Raw genomic sequence first — 16,118 nt, forward strand, 5'->3', positions numbered from 1 at the left:
CTTGTTTGTATTAGTGCATATGGAGTAAATAAATAGACATTTATAAAAATAAACCTACATGCTTAGAGGATATCGCCGAAAATTTGTAGAAAAGGCTCTGGATGGATTTACATGAAACCACTACAGGAGGATAACTTTGGGCTTGGGTTGGAGGTGTTAGTGGCAAAAATTAGATTATAAACTTAAATATTATTTTAATTTTATAAGGATTATTACTTTTATAATTTTTTTCAGGAAACTACTTAGACTCACAGAGAGCCAGAAACAAGAGTCATTGTCCCACCGTAGAGCCCTGGAAATAAAGCAAGACAAGCAGAGTGTGACCTTCCACCCTGTCCCTTTTTTGCCCCCAGGTACCAAAACCTGAATCTGATGCTTTTTATTCCCATGATGTTATGATTTTACTAGATACACGACGTACAACTTGGTTTTTTTTGTTTTTTGGTTTTTTTTTTTTTTGGAGCTGGGGACTGAACCCAGGGCCTTGCGCTTGCTAGGCAAGTGCTCTACCACTGAGCTAAATCCCCAACCCCGACATACAGCTTTTATGTGAGCTTCTGATGCTTGGCTTTCAGTCGATGTGGAGGTTTGAATAGGAATGGCCCTCACAGATTCATGTGTTTGAATGCTTGGCCAATAGGGATTGGCAGTGTTAGAAGGTGTGGCCTTGTTGGAGGAACCATGTCACCATGTGGGTGGCTTTGAGGTCTCCTGTGTTCAAGCTACACCCAGTGTGGCACACAGTTTCCTTCTGCTGCCTGTGTATCCAAGTGTAGAACTCTCAGCTCCTCCCTCAACATGGCAGCCTACATTCTGCTCTGTTTCCACCATGATGATAATGGACTGAACCTCTGAACCTGTAAGCCAGCCCCAGTTAAATGCTGTCCTTATAAGACTTGTCTTGGTCATGGTGTCTGTTCTCAGCAGTAAAACCCTAACTAAGACAGTCCACATTGTTTACACTTCTTTGTTTTGTTTTAGGGCGTCACATCTTCCAGAACTAGAGTTATAGACCATTGTGAGCTGCCATGTGGGTGCTGGAAACTGAGAGGAGGTCCTCTGTAAGAGCAACAAGTGCTCTTAACCTCTAAGGCATCTCTCAGGTCCCACATTGTTGGGGGGTTGGGGTTTTTGTTTTTTGTTTTCTGAGACGGGGCTTCTTTGTATAACAGCCCTGGCTGTTCTGGAGATCACTCTGTAGACCAGGCTGGCTTGGAACTTGCAGGGATCGGCAGCCTGCCTGGGCCTCTGGAGTGCTGGGATGATTAAAGACTACATTTAAGGCCTGTGCCATCACTACCTAGACCAACATTGTGTTTTTTTTTTGTTTTTTTTTTTTTTTCGGAGCTGGGGACCGAACACAGGGCCTTGCGCTTCCTAGGCAAGCGCTCTACCACTGAGCTAAATCCCCAACCTCCCAACATTGTGTTTTTAATGTCACCATAAGAACAGGAACACTACATCATTCCTTTTGCTGAAACTTAGTATCGGTTCACAAAGGTTCTGGCGTTCACTTGTGCCTGGTATTTGGCTGGCTGGGGTATTTCCCTGCATACTACTGTTTTGAACAGCTATGCTATCAGCAATTCCTGGACTCCTATGTTAGGCCTTGAACTTTCTCGAGAGTTAAGTTTCTAAAAGAAGAAGCAGGAGAATTGCTTTCCTAAATGATTACACCAATTCAAATGTCACACTGGTGTTAAGTGACCGAGTCCTTTGTTGCATGCTTTTGACCTTTTTCTCACTTGATGATTGGTCCAGCTGAATTTTAGTCTTATTTTATGGAGTTCACCTTGATAATCCACTAGGATTTTACAGTAATTGCCTTAGGCCCACAAACAATTTTGTTTTAATTGTACATTTAGCTAATGAACTCATACCTCTTACTGTCTGAAATTCCATAGTCTCAGCCTGTTGCCGCTGTCCACTCTGCACCATACCTCAGTGTCACCATGCACAATGGGCCACTATCCTCCTCCCTGAACCCTAAGCTTTCTTCATTGGTTTTTTTTCCCCCTAGGAACTTTTGTTCATGTATGATGTTCCTCCTGAAACACTCTGAACTCTTAAAGATTTATTTATTTATTCTATATAAGTACACTATAGCTATCTCCAGACACACCAGAAGAGGGCATTGGATCTCTTTACAGATGGTTGTGAGCCACCATGTGGCTGCTGGGAATTGAACTCAGGACCTCTGAAAGAGCAGTCGGGGCTCTTAACCACTGAGCCATCTCTCCAGCCCAACACTCTGAACTCTTACTCCCCACCACCACCACCTCCTCTTCTGCATCCTCATCTTTCTCTACATCATCATTGTCATGGTCGTAGTTGTTGTCGTCATCATCATCATCATCTTCATCATCTGAATCAGTTTCTTCTCCCAAAGGCTGGCTAGGGTCACAGCTACTTTGAAGGCCTTAATCACAAGTAATGTTACTGTTCTAACTAGGGTTTCTGTTGCTTTACTAAAACACCATAACCAAAAGCAACTTGGGGACAAAAGGTTTTATTTCATCTTTGTAGCTTATGGTCCATCTTGAAGAGATGTCAGGGCAGGAACATGAAGGATCTAAAGTAGGGGTCGTGGAGAAGCGATGCTTACTGACTTGCTCACCGTGGCTGGCTCAGCCTGCTTTCTTAAACACTCACAGGACCACCTCCACAGAGGTGGCACCACCCACAATGGACTAACCTCTCCCACACCAATCATTAATCTATAAAATGCCTCACAGACCTGCCTGTGGGCTGATCTGATGGAAGCTTGTTCTCAACTGAGGTTTTCCTTCCCTCGAGGATTGTGTCAAACTGAAAAAAGCCAATCGGCACACTCTTCTACCTTGCCCTGGTACTCACTGTTCTCTTCCGTCTAGCCGGACTCTCTGCTTCTGTTTAATTCAACAAGGAGAGAAGGCTGAGTGCTGCTGACGTAGGAGACTCAGTAAAGCAGGAGCTAGGAAGACCAGCAGCAGACTCCTAGACCCACCACTCTCGATCTCTGTAATCCTGGAGTGGAAAAAGGAGGGAGGTGAATGAAAGGGAACCGGTGCTGAGGTTTCAACAGTTTAAGAGCCGGGTGCAGCCAGACAAACAACTGCAAAGGCTTGTAACAGAGGAACGCGTCCTCCTTGCCACCAGTGTTCCCTCCACGGGAACTTCTCTGTTCAGACTTGTGCACACATCACCTTATGGAGCTAATCTTTGGACAGCTCTACAATGGCTGGAATGACCTCCAGGTTGCCAGTCAGGACAAGAGGTTTAGAGGTTGGAAAGACGGCTCAGCGGTTCAGCTAGGCAAACATTCTACCAACTGAGCTACGTCCTCAGCCCTGAGGCATAACCTCACACTTTTACCTCTGTTTTAGTCACAGTGGGAAAAAACACGCATAGAGCTGTGAACACAAGCCAATCCATAGCCCTGAGTTCAGTCCCCAGAATTGTAAATACATAGTTTAAAATGCATGTAAAATTTAACATCTTAACCTTTTGCTTGTAAATAACTCACGTATCTGAGACTGGCCTCCAATTTGCTATAGAGCCGCAGGGGGCTTTCAACTTCCGATCTTCCCGATCTCCCCATTTCTACCTCCTCCTAAGGATTGGACTCTTTACCATTTTTTAAGTTAATGCCGATTAGCATATTAATCACTTTGTAAAACAGATAATCTTACCAAACTAAAACTCCAGACCCATTAAGTAGAACTCCCTGTACCTGCCCCAGCCCCACCCTGAAAATCAGCATTCTTTGTTCCCACGATATTAACGGTGAGTGGAATCACACAACTCCATTGAGTGTGCCTCAAGTTTCAGCCATACTGTCCCATATGACGGGACTTCCTCTTTGGGTGAGCTTATCTTGTTTTTCGATACAGGATCTCATTACATAATCAAGAATGGTCTCAACTCCCGGGTCCAAGCAATTCTTCTGCTTTAGCTTCTCAAGAAGCTAGACTACCTGTGTGCTTCATTCTCCTCCCTTTGGAGGCAGAATAATAATCGTTTGTAGGTGTATATCTCATGTGGTTTCTTTATTCACCCTTTCTTGGACAATTGGGTCACATCCACCTTTGAGCAGCTATAAATAAGTAATGCTACCATAAACACGGATGTGGACTTATCTTCTCAAGATCTTGCTTTCAGTTCTTTTGGATAAATGCTCAGAAATGGGATTGTTAAATCATATGGTGATTCTATTTTTAGCTTTTTTTTTTTTCGAGAAATTATGTTCACTTTTAAACAAATAGCCCCATCCCCACGGACTCTCCTGCAATATGTTAACAGGCCGCATGTTGCCTTCCCTCTAATTAAATTGAAAATAGCAGTCATGCTCATATATAACCATTAAAATATGTTTAAACTCCTTACTTAAGATGCATCAATTACACTGCTGGCAGCTGCAGACGCTTCCATTTCCTCCTGGTCTCGGTTACCAAGCTGTTCTTCACATTTAACAAGCCCTTCTCCTGCTATCAGGGTCACGGGAACACAAGCCATGGGATAGAAGAGCCCATGCTCCAGTGAACGAGACAGTGGCCAGCATATAATAGGCATTCGATAAGTGGCTGAGCACATGACTACAAGCCCACGTTGCTGAGTGTAGATTGGATGGTTGTAGCTCTTCTTGTTCCAGCAAGCAGGAAGTAGCACAGATGGCGAAGAGACATTCAATGGCACGAGTGTTGCCAGAATGACGACACCATGCCTAAGACGCACTCAGACTGGAGCTCTGGTGCTGTGATGTCATCACCACAACCGGGAGCGGGCCGTTAAAGCTCACTAACACAGGGAATTAGAATGAGAAAGCGGAGAGGGTCCGATAAAGAGGCTGGACAGCATTTCCTTCCTTTCCGGCTCTAGCAAGAGGTAGTGTGGACCCTGTGGGTGGTCATTGGCTGCAAAGCTACCATCACTCCAAGTGGAAGAGCCTTTGCTGAACAGGTTGCTGCACACGGGCTGGCTGGAGCCTTCTGGACGGGTGGGGATATTGAGAGGGACAGGATTCCGCACACTCCGAATGGTTCCAGTTTCTTAGAGAGAGAAAGTTCTCCTACTGTCTCTAGAGCTTTGGGCTTGATGAAGAATCTTAAGGCATAAGGCAGAAGAAATAAAAATCGTTTCAATCATTGATCATCATTAAAAATTTTAGGGGTTGGGGATTTAGCTCAGTGGTCGAGCGCTTGCCTAGCAAGCGCAAGGCCCTGGGTTCGGTCCCCAGCTCCGAAAAAGAGAAAGAAAAAAAATTAAATTTGGGGGCTGGAAAGATGACTCGGCAATTAAAAGCACTGGTTCAATTCCTAGCACCCACAGGACAGCTCATGGTTATCTGTAACTCCAGTTCCAGGGGATCCAATACCTTCTTCTTGGCCTCTTCAGGCACCAAAGACATAGTGTGCGTGCCTATACATGCAGCGAAACATCCAAACACATAAAATAAAATAAATCTAAAAAAATTAAATTTAGACCGAATTTTTAAAAACCCACATGGATTTATAAAGGGTTTAGGCCTTGAAACAGCTTTCTTGGTGGAAATTACACTATAACATATGTGATATAAGTACACACCCGTGTGTGTGCGTGCATACACAGAAGTTGATGTTCGGTGTCTTTCTCAGTTGCTCTGCATTCCAGTTTTTGAGGCAGGGTCTCTCACTGAAGCAGAAGCTTACAGTTCAGCTAAACGAGCTGACCCCATGCTCTCCAGAGATCCGTCTGTCTTTCCCAGCCCCTGGATTTTCGATCACAGATACGCGCCATAACCATCTTTTTTTAGCAGTGCTAAGAATTCAAACTCAGGACTCCATGCTTGGTTCCAAGCACTTTCCTGACTGAGTCATTTCCATGTATTTTTTTTTCTTTTTTTCGGAGCTGGGGACCGAACCCAGGGCCTTGCGCTTGCTAGGCAAGCGCTCTACCACTGAGCTAAATCCCCAACCCCTTCCATGTATTTTAAGAACTAAATTGTACTCTGCCAACCGAGCTACAAATTCGAACCCAAAAGCAAGTCTTTCCATTCAAATTTTTGTGGAGTTTCTACAAAGCAATATATGAAAGGCCTCACTGTTGTCCAGATTTCACAGTGTAAATGTTTGTTGGTTTTAGAGACATTCTTGCTATATAGTTCAGGGTGGCCTCAAACTCACAGTGCCCGGTGTTGTAAATGCACTTCTATTCTTTTTAAAAATGATTTATTTTGGGCTGGAGAGATGGCTCAGCAGTTAAGAGTCCCGACTGCTCTTCCAGAGGTCCTGAGTTCAATTCCCAGCAACCACGTGGTGGCTCACAACCATCTGTAAAGAGATCTGATTCCTTCTTCTGGTGTTTCTGAAAACAGCTACAGTGTACTCATATGTAATAAATGAATAAATCTTTAAAAAAAAGATTTATTTTATGTATATTAATACACTGTAGCTGTCTTCAGACACACCAGAAGAGGGCATCGGATCCCATTACAGATGGTTGTGAACTATGATGTGGTTGCTGGGAATTGAACTCAGGACCTCTGGAAGAGGAGTCAGTGCTCTTAACCACTGAGCCATCTCTCCAACCTTTGTAAATACACTTGTATTCAAATGAAGAAGCTAAAACAAAGAAAATCAAAGGACTGGAGAGATGGCTTAGCAGTTAGGAATGCTTGCTGCTCTTCTAGAAGACCTCAGTTTATTCCCCAAACTCACAGTGGGCAGCTCACAACTGTCAGCTCTAGGGTACCCAGTGCTCTCTTCTGGCTTGCCTCAGGCACCCCCAAAATCAGCCATACACATAGAGGGACACATACTCGTACAAGTAAGTAAAAACAAATCTTTTAAAAAAAGAAAACATAGGGGTTGGGGATTTAGCTCAGTGGTAGAGCGCTTGCCTAGCAAGCGCAAGGCCCTGGGTTCGGTCCCCAGCTCTGAAAAAAAGAAAAAAGAAAAAAAAAAAAAAAGAAAACACTTTAATAGGCCTACCCTTCCCCTAAAGAATAAAAGACAAAGTTAGTTTGCTTAATAATTTATGTGAAGTATTTTCTCATTAAGTTCCCAGGAGCTACATGGTGGCTCACAACCACCTGTAACTTTAGCTCCACAGGACCCAATGCTCTCTTCTGGCCTCCTTGGGCACCAAGGCATGCATGTGGTGCATAGATAGACAAAACACACATACACATAAATTTAAATGGAAAAACTAGTAAGCCTGCCAGGCTAGTGTATCTAAAAGACAAAGGTGGTACACGTGGTTTGAGGGTTACAGAGATGGAATCATGCAGGATTCCTTCAGCTAGAAAGTTCCTGACACTCGGAAGCATCACGTAGATGAAATTGGTGTGGTCCTGTGCAACAGCCCTATGTGTGATTTTTGTCTGGTGCCCATTTGCTGTCAAACTGGACCTTAGTGATTGTCTTAGGGTTTTACTGCTATGAACAGACATCATGACCAAGGCAACTCTTATGAGGACAACATTTAATTGGGGCCGGCCATTATCATTGATTCAGTCCATTATCATCAAGGTAGGAGCATGGCAGCATCCAGGCAGACAGGGTGCAGGAGGAGCTGAGAGTTCTGCGTCTTCATCTGAAGGCTGCTAGTGGAAGACTAACCTCCAGGCAGCCAGAAAGAGAGTTTTAAAGCCCACCCCCACAGTGACACACCTACTCCAACAGGGCCACACCTTCTAGTAGTGCCACTCCCTGGGCTGAGGAGATACAAACCATCACAGTGGTGATGTTGGTGGTGGCATGGCAACTGACAAGGATCAGAGGATGTAGTAAACACTTGGCCCGTCTTGATCCATGTAATTCTTTTAGACACTTACTGGCTATGGAAGATCCATTTTCCTGTTTTTGTTGTTGTTGTTGTTATTGTTGTTGTTGCTGCTGCTGTTGTTCAGATGAAGAAGCCAAAGGCCAGGGACGTGATATATACTTTGTCCTTTCAAATGCCTGGTGCAGAATCCTGGCAAATTGAGCTTGAGCCCCACCCCCAACCCCAACTCACAGCAGAAGGAGATCCTGACTTCCAAACGTTGTCCTCTGGCCTCCATGCAGGAGCACCCATCTTCTATACTTGGAACTTCATTTTATCTATTTACTTACTTGGGTTTTTTAATTTCAAGACAGGGTCTCACTAGGTAACTCTGACTGCCTTGTGACTCACTCTGTAGACCAGGTTAGCCTCAGATTCACAGAGATTCTCCTGCCTCTGCCTCCGGAGTGCTGTGATTTAAAAGTGTGCACTGTTACACCCAGCTGTATTTGTTCCTGCATTTGCATCACACACACACACACACACACACACACACATACAAACACATACACACACATACAAACACATACACACACACATACACACACATACACACACATACACATCCACACACACAAACACATACAAACACATATACACACACACATACACACACACATACACACATACACACACATACATACACAAACACACACACATACACACACAAACACATACACACACACATACACACACATACACATCCACACACAAACACATATACACACACACATACACACACACATACACACATACACACATACATACACAAACACACACACATATACACACAAACACACATATACACACACATACACACACATACACACACATACAAACACATATACACACACATACACACACATACACATACACACACACACAAACACACACATACAAACACATACACACACATACACATCCACACATACACACACACACAAACACATATACACACATACATATATATACACACACACACACATACACACACACATACACACACACATACAAACACATACACACACATACACACACATACACATCCACACATCCACACACACACACACACACACACAAATAAAGTAAAAAAGTCAAATCCCAAGCAATCTAGCATTCAAATGCACACCTTTCCTTTCTTCCTTTCTTTCATCCTGCACCCACCTCCCACTCTCACCCCCACCCCACCGCACTGCCGCCATCCTTGTTCTTGCTCTCTGTTCTGTTTGGTTCTATTGACAATTTGACACAAGCTGGGTCGTTTCGGAAGAGGGAACTTCAACTGAACAAAATGCTTCCGTTGGATTGTCCCTTAATGTCTGATGTGAGCTGGCCCACCCCATGGTGGGTGGTGTCTCTCCTGGATAGGTGGTCTCGGAGTCTATAGGAAATCAAGCTAAGGAAGTCATGGAGAGCAAGCCAGTAAGCAGCACTCTTCCATGGCCTCTGCTTCAGTTCCTGTCTCCTGTTCCTGCCTCCAGTTCCCAACTTAGCTTTCCTTTGTGAACTATGATTCAGGATATAAAAGCCATTTCCTTCCCGAGTTGCCTTTTGTTATTGTTTTGTTTTGTTTTGTTTTGTTTTCTTGAGACAGGGTCTCTCTATGTAGTCCTGGCTGTCCTGGAGCTTGCTATGTAGACCATGCTGGCCTTGAACTCATGGAGATCATCTTGCCTCTGCCTCGTGAGGGCTGGGATTAAAGGAGTGAACCACTATGCCCAGCCCCAAGTTGCTTTTGGTAACGATATTTTATCACAGCCATAGAAACTTAACTAAGACCCCGCATAGTCTTCTTTTTTTCTTTCTTTTTTTTTTTCCGGAGCTGGGGACCGAACCCAGGGCCTTGCGCTTGCTAGGCAAGCGCTCTGCCGCTGAGCTAAATCCCCAACCCTGCATAGTCTTCTTTCATCATGGTCTAACCTAGGACCTTGCTCATGCTAGGCCAGCCATTTACCATGGAGTTGCAGCTTAAGTCTCCAGATCTGTATTCTCAAGCATTTCATGTAGAGTTACAGAGTTAGCTCAGGGATGGAAGGCTTCTATGGCATGTTTAAGGCCCTGGTTTCAATCCCTGAGGCCTCAAACACAGCAAGTTAACCAAGTTAAGCCCTTCAAGCTACTGCCTCCTGCACCTGAGCACGAGGCGGGGTGCTGGTGACGACAGGAGCCATCTGCTTCCCATCCCTAGATTGCTTCTTCTTCCGATTATGGAGTCAGAGAACTTCTCTAGGGTCCCCATTTGCACTCATGGAAAGCTGGAGAAGAATGGTCTATCTCAGAACCTTGTGAAGGTTTGACCCTGACACTGCTCTGGGTCACAGTGACAGCAAGGGATCTAGCCTAGAACCAACAGGTTGGTGGCTCTGTGACACAGGCAGCAGTAGAGGGACACTAAAGTGCTCCAGCAGGCAGCCCGTCCTAGAAATACCTAATTTTAACATGCCTGGTACTGTAGTCGCAGTTTATCAGTCAAGACCAAGTGAACAAACTAACTGCCAGGGAGAAAACAAGCAAGCCACACCCATAATTCACTTTTTGGGCTTCCTAATTCCTTAGCTTTGGCTAATGCTGATGGTGATTGTGGTGGATGGCTCCATACAGCAGAAGGAAAAATCAGATGGAAATAAAAATGTATATAGCATGCCACATTCGTCACAGAGGATGCGTGACTGAAGACCAATAAAAACAGAGAAAACAGCATGAGCCTAGTGCTTACAGATGGCTCCTGGATCTGAAACAGCCTTTAAGGCTTATTAAAAATATAATAATAACTTAGGGCACCTTTAAAAAGAGTTACTGGGCAGGGGGGATGACTCAGTAAAGGGTTTGCTGTGCAAGCATGGGGACTGGAGTTCAGATCGTCAGCACCCACATAAAAAGGCAGGCGTGATGATGCATGAGGACCCCTGGAGTCTAGCCAGCTAGGCTACTGGGATCAAGGTTCAGCGACTCTCTCTCTCTCTCTCTCTCTCTCTCTCTCTCTCTCTCTCTCTCTCTCTCACACACACACACACACACACACACACACACACACCACCACCACCACCACCACCACCACCACCACCACCACCACCACCACCAAAAACTGAAGAGTTACCCAGCAGTGAGACAGAATTGCAGCACTCCAGTAAACCCAAGGCAGCTTCAAAACCTCCTATTACAGCTCCTGGAGGAGGGTGGGGGTGGGGTGGGGGGGTGGGGAGTGGTGGTTTTAAAGTCAACCTGCTCCAAATCGAAATCAACCTGAGTGGGATCCTCACCCCAAGAACTGTCCTGCTGTCTTGATTGAGGTGGGTCCCCTTGCCCATATAAATCAGGAGTGGCTTTAGGACGAACATCTCTCTCGCCTTTTGCTGAGGTGACCTCTACTGAGTGAGGTGATTTACCCAATCACTGCCACCCCGGTTGCTGCTGCCTGCCCTCCACCGCCACCACTGATGTTGCTGCTACTGCCGCTGCTGGCCTTGGCCGCTGCTGCAGATTCCTTGGCTGTTACCAGAACCAAGTGCCAGATTGTGACTACCGGGACACTAGCTTTGTGGACTGACCTGCCGCCGCTGCCACCACCACCACCACCACCACTCCCACCCCTTTCCCATCCTCACCCCCCACGGGGAGGGGGAGAAGAGAGAGAGGAGAGAGAGAGAGAGAGAGAGAGAGAGAGAGAGAGAGAGAGAGAGAGAGAGAGACTACTGCTGAGGCACTCACCCCAAGGACCGGGTGTGATTCTGCTGTCTTTACTCTTTTAAAGCCAACCTAAGAAATTCCTTAATATGTATTCCATAAATTCTGTCCCTCTAGAGAACCCTAACACAGGTCTCAGGGAGAGTCTCAAGTTAAATCTGTAAGGATTTCATCCAGTTCCTGGAGGCTTCTCTTCTAGAGAAATGTAGGTAATGTCTGAAACAACCCATTTATGAAGAGAAAAAGGCTATTCTGCTTCTCAGTTTTAGAGGTTTCAGTCTGTGGTCAAGGTGGCCCTCCTTTTGAGGGACAATGTATGCTAGAACAAGTTAATCACTTCATGATGGTTGAGAAGAGTTAGAAGCGCTCTTGGGAGGCAGAGGCAGGCTGATCTCTGTGAGTTTAAGGGCAACCCAGTCTACAGAGTGAATTTCAGAACAGTCAAAGGCTACACAGAGATACCCTATCTCAAAAACAAGGGCTGGAGAGATGGCTCAGTGGTTAAGACCACTGACTGCTCTTCCAGAGGTCCTGAGTTCAATTCCCAGCAACTACATGGTGGTTCACAACCATCTATAATGGGATCTGATGCCCTCTTCTGGTGTGTCTGAAGACAGCTACAGTGTACTCATACAAATAAAATAAATAAATCATTAAAAGAAATGCTAAAAAATAAATATATAAAAAGAAATAAAAAGAAAAGCAATGCCCACAAAACCTCACTCTGTAAACTACACCACCTTCGACTAGAATCAAGCCAAGGGTCAAGCCTTTAAGTGTTAGCATTCTATAAAAGGGTGTTACTAGAAAAGGGGCTGCTTGCCCCCCACACCCTAGTTCTCTTGCTCTTGCCTTCTCTTCCCCACTCTCTTCCCATTCCTTCCCTCCCCCCTGCCCCCGCTCTCTCCAAGTGTTTCACATGCTCACGGCCAGCCTCTTCTCTCTCTCTCTCTCTCTCTCTCTCTCTCTCTCTCTCTCTCTCTCTCTGCCTTTCTCTGCCTCTATTACCCTCTCAACTCTCCTCCCCATTCCCTGAATAAACTCTATTCTATACTATACCATCCTGTGGCCAGTCCCTCGGGGGATAGGGATGCCTCAACATGGGCCCGAGGAGGCACCCCCTTCCCCCATACCTCACTACACTTCCATAGAATATACCCCCCCTTTATCTTTTTATAAACACATCATTAAGTGCATGGGCTTCTGGGAGAACATTCCAGCCCAAACTACAGTAGCTGCTTCTCTACACTGACATGGGGAGGAACAAGGTTCCACACTCATGTGCTCATGCCTCTGAGGACGCACACCAATATCTAGAGAACCACAGCAAAATCTATCTCAACAGATCAACTGAGCAGACTGGGAGAGTAGCGCAGAGATAAATGTGGCCTAAGGTGTGCCAGGATCCTCACGTGAGAACGAACCGTTTGCAGGGCTGGCATACAGAACATTGTAATAGCTCTGAGGTCACCATCAGAATCTACAAGCCACAGTAGTTCTAGGGACATTGAGAGAGGACCCTCAATGGCTACTTGCTGGGTTGAAGGAGGGAGGGGTTGGACAAGGTCTTACCAGGTAGCCCAGGCTGCTCTGGAACTGAGACTTACAATGCTCCTGCTGCAGCCTCCCCAGGACTTTGGCCCATACTTTGCTATAACTGCTGTTGTTAAATGAGGACAGTGAGTTGGTAGTAAGGCAACAGCACAGACAGAAATGTATGATTTGTAATAAAAGCATGTACAAGATTAGGAGCCAATCGGGATAGAACAAAGGAGCAATTAAATTCCTAGGTAGGAATCAGAAACTGTATCACAGAGGAGGAAACAGTCCATCTGGGTCTTGAAGCATAAAGAGAAGTTTGCCAATCATGTTAGTTCATTTAGGTGTGTGTTTGACGGGATTGAGGGTTAGACAGACCCCTAGCAAAAACAGTATTTCTTGATATGTTTGCAAGCGTTGAATGAGCAGAAAATAGGTACAGAAAATCTGCCCTTATCCAAAATCACTAAGGGACTGGACAGGACAAAATGGCAGAAAAAGGAGAAAATATTCTCGTATCTTTCTTCCCTCTCCCTCTCCCTCTCCCTTCCTCCTCCCCCCACCCCCCCCATCCTTCCCTCCTTCCCTTCCTGGCTACTGTTTATGACACATACATTTTTCTTTTGGTTTTTAGAGATAGGATCTCGTGTAGCCCAGGCTTATCTCAAACTCAGTATATAATGAGTGGCCTTGAACTCTTGATCCTCCTATCTCCATCTCCCAAGTGCTATGTGTTTCTAAATATTTATATATTAAATAGCAATTAAATAAAATATTGCATAATGCATATATATATATACACACACACATACAGGCCGGGGGTGGTGCACACCTTTAATCCTAGCACTCAGGAGGCAGAGGCAGGCAGATCTCTGAGTTTGTGACCATCCTAGTCTACGGAGTTCCAGGACAGCCAGCCAGGGCTACACAGAGAAACCCTATCTAGGAGAAATTCATGAGTGTGTGTGTCTGTGTGTGTGTGTGTGTGTGTGTGTGTGTGTGTGTGTGTGTGTAAGCATCTCTCTACATGAAGGGCATTTACAGGACAGAGCATGACCAGCATGGTGCCAGCAGGTCCTTCCCTCCCCTTCCTTCTCCCTTGCTAAACCATTAGATAAATTCTTAAAGCTATCCACCAAGGTCTACTCACTTACTTGGCAACTTTCTTAAGCTTCATTCCCATGGCTGATCACCAAGGTCCAACTATCAAAACACCAAGGTCCACCAGTCAAAAATCCCCTTTTGGCTACCCTAATTAATACACCCAACCAGAACTATCTGGCACATCTCGCTCATTCTAACACAGACCTTCCTTTTCCCCTCTTAAAAGTAACACCTGCAAAACTGTTTGCTGCTGTGTCTGTCCAATTCAAAGTCAGCCACCATGTCTCTTTGCCTTGCTTAATAAAGGATTTCTTTGTGTTTGGAAATTTGTAGGTTGGGTGTGGTCTGTGCCTAATCCCGGGTCCAGAGGGGAACACCTGAGGTCCACGGGTACCTTCACTATGTAGCCCTGGAACTCACTACATAAACCAGGCTGGCCATAAACTCATAGATATCCACCTGCCTCTGACTCCGAGTGCTGGGATTAAAGGTGTGCATCAGCACCATGGCCAGCACTTTATTTTTTCTTTAGATAACAAAACTAAGGCAAAAAGTAGCCATATTGTTTTCATGATGTACTCAGGAAATTTTAAGAGGTTTGTTTAGCTTTGTTTACGAGGTGTCATACAAGAAGAATGGGGACAGGGGCTCGAAAGAAAATCAGATCCCAAGTGTATTGCCTCGTGCGTTGTTGAGGGTACTCCTAACTTCACTATCTTTTTTTTTTTCTTTTCTTTTCTTTTTTTTGGAGCTGGGGACCGAACCCAGGGCCTTGCGCTTGCTAGGCAAGCGCTCTACCACTGAGCTAAATCCCCAACCCCCTAACTTCACTATCTTGATTGACTGATTGATTGATTTTTGTGTACAGGTGTAGGCACACACATGTAGAGATCAGAGGACCACTCAGGGAAATCGGTTCTCTATTACATGGATTCCAGGGGTCCAACTCAGGTCATCATACTGGATGACAAGTGATTTTTACCCACTGAGCCATCTTCTGCCCACTTCCCTAACTTTTTAAATTGGCATGTAGTTATACATATGTATGTGTGACCGTGTGATATTTCCATATGCGTGTACATTGTTTAATGATCAAATCAGAGTAATTAGCATATTCATCACCTCAAACATTTATCATTCTTTGTGAGAACATTCAAAATCTCTTCTAGCTATGTAATTAATTCTCATAGAAAGCTGCGGTTAGCCGACAAGTGATTGGACAGATGGCAATGAGATGTTACAGGTTTCGAGACAGTACATATATTTTATTTTAGGGAACTAGTTGTAGAAAGTATTTATTCTTGGTGATCCTATATAAGTGATCTGGGGATATAGATGACAGAGACATTTTGCAGTATATCAAAGCACCATCATCAGATGATCTTCAACAAAGTATCTACAATTTTACACAAAGAGTATTAATTAAAAAGAAAAAAAGAAGGCCGCTCAGTAGTAGAATTTCCATAGCCTGGACAAGGAAAACTGCATAAGTTGGATGTCATCAAGAGGAGAGATGGCTCAATGGTTAAGGGCTGAATAGAGAGCTGTGGTGGTTTGAACAGGTTTGGCCCCGATAAATACATGTGTTTGAATGCTTGGCCATAGGGAGTGGCACTATTAGGGGGTGTGGCCTTGTTGGAGGTATGGCCTTGTTGGAGGAGGTGTGTCACTATGAGTGGACTTTGAATCAAGTCTCCTGGCTGCCAATAGAACACAGCCTCTGCCTTGCTGCCAGCACTATGCCATGCTTTCATCATGATGATAATGGACTGGACCTCTGAAACTGTAAGCCAGCTACCATTAAACCTTTTCCTTCAGAGAGTTGCTGTGGTCATGGTGTCTCTTCACAGCAATGAAACCCTAAGACGAGACCATATGTCCATAATCCTAGCACCAGAGAGGTAGACAGAGGTACATCTTTGGAGCTTGATGGTAAAGTAGGTTCAGTGAGAGACCCACTATGTGCCTTAAGCTCTGATGCACATATACACGCACAGAAATACACATAT

General features: G+C 44.9%; 1 long non-coding RNA gene across 1 annotated transcript; it reads right to left on the bottom strand.

Moving 5' to 3' along the window:
• Positions 1-2,493: 2,493 nt before the first annotated feature.
• LOC120093261 (uncharacterized) lies at positions 2,494-13,098 on the bottom strand. Its single transcript, XR_015623488.1, has 4 exons — positions 13,039-13,098; positions 4,366-5,082; positions 2,857-3,006; positions 2,494-2,572 (listed from the first exon to the last, which is right to left on the bottom strand). It is a non-coding gene; the product is annotated as an uncharacterized LOC120093261 (long non-coding RNA).
• Positions 13,099-16,118: the final 3,020 nt, after the last annotated feature.

Source organism: Rattus norvegicus, chromosome 6 (assembly GCF_021556685.1).
Source record: "Rattus norvegicus strain SHRSP/BbbUtx chromosome 6, alternate assembly SHRSP_T2T, whole genome shotgun sequence".
In the NCBI taxonomy this organism is placed as follows: domain Eukaryota; kingdom Metazoa; phylum Chordata; class Mammalia; order Rodentia; family Muridae; genus Rattus; species Rattus norvegicus.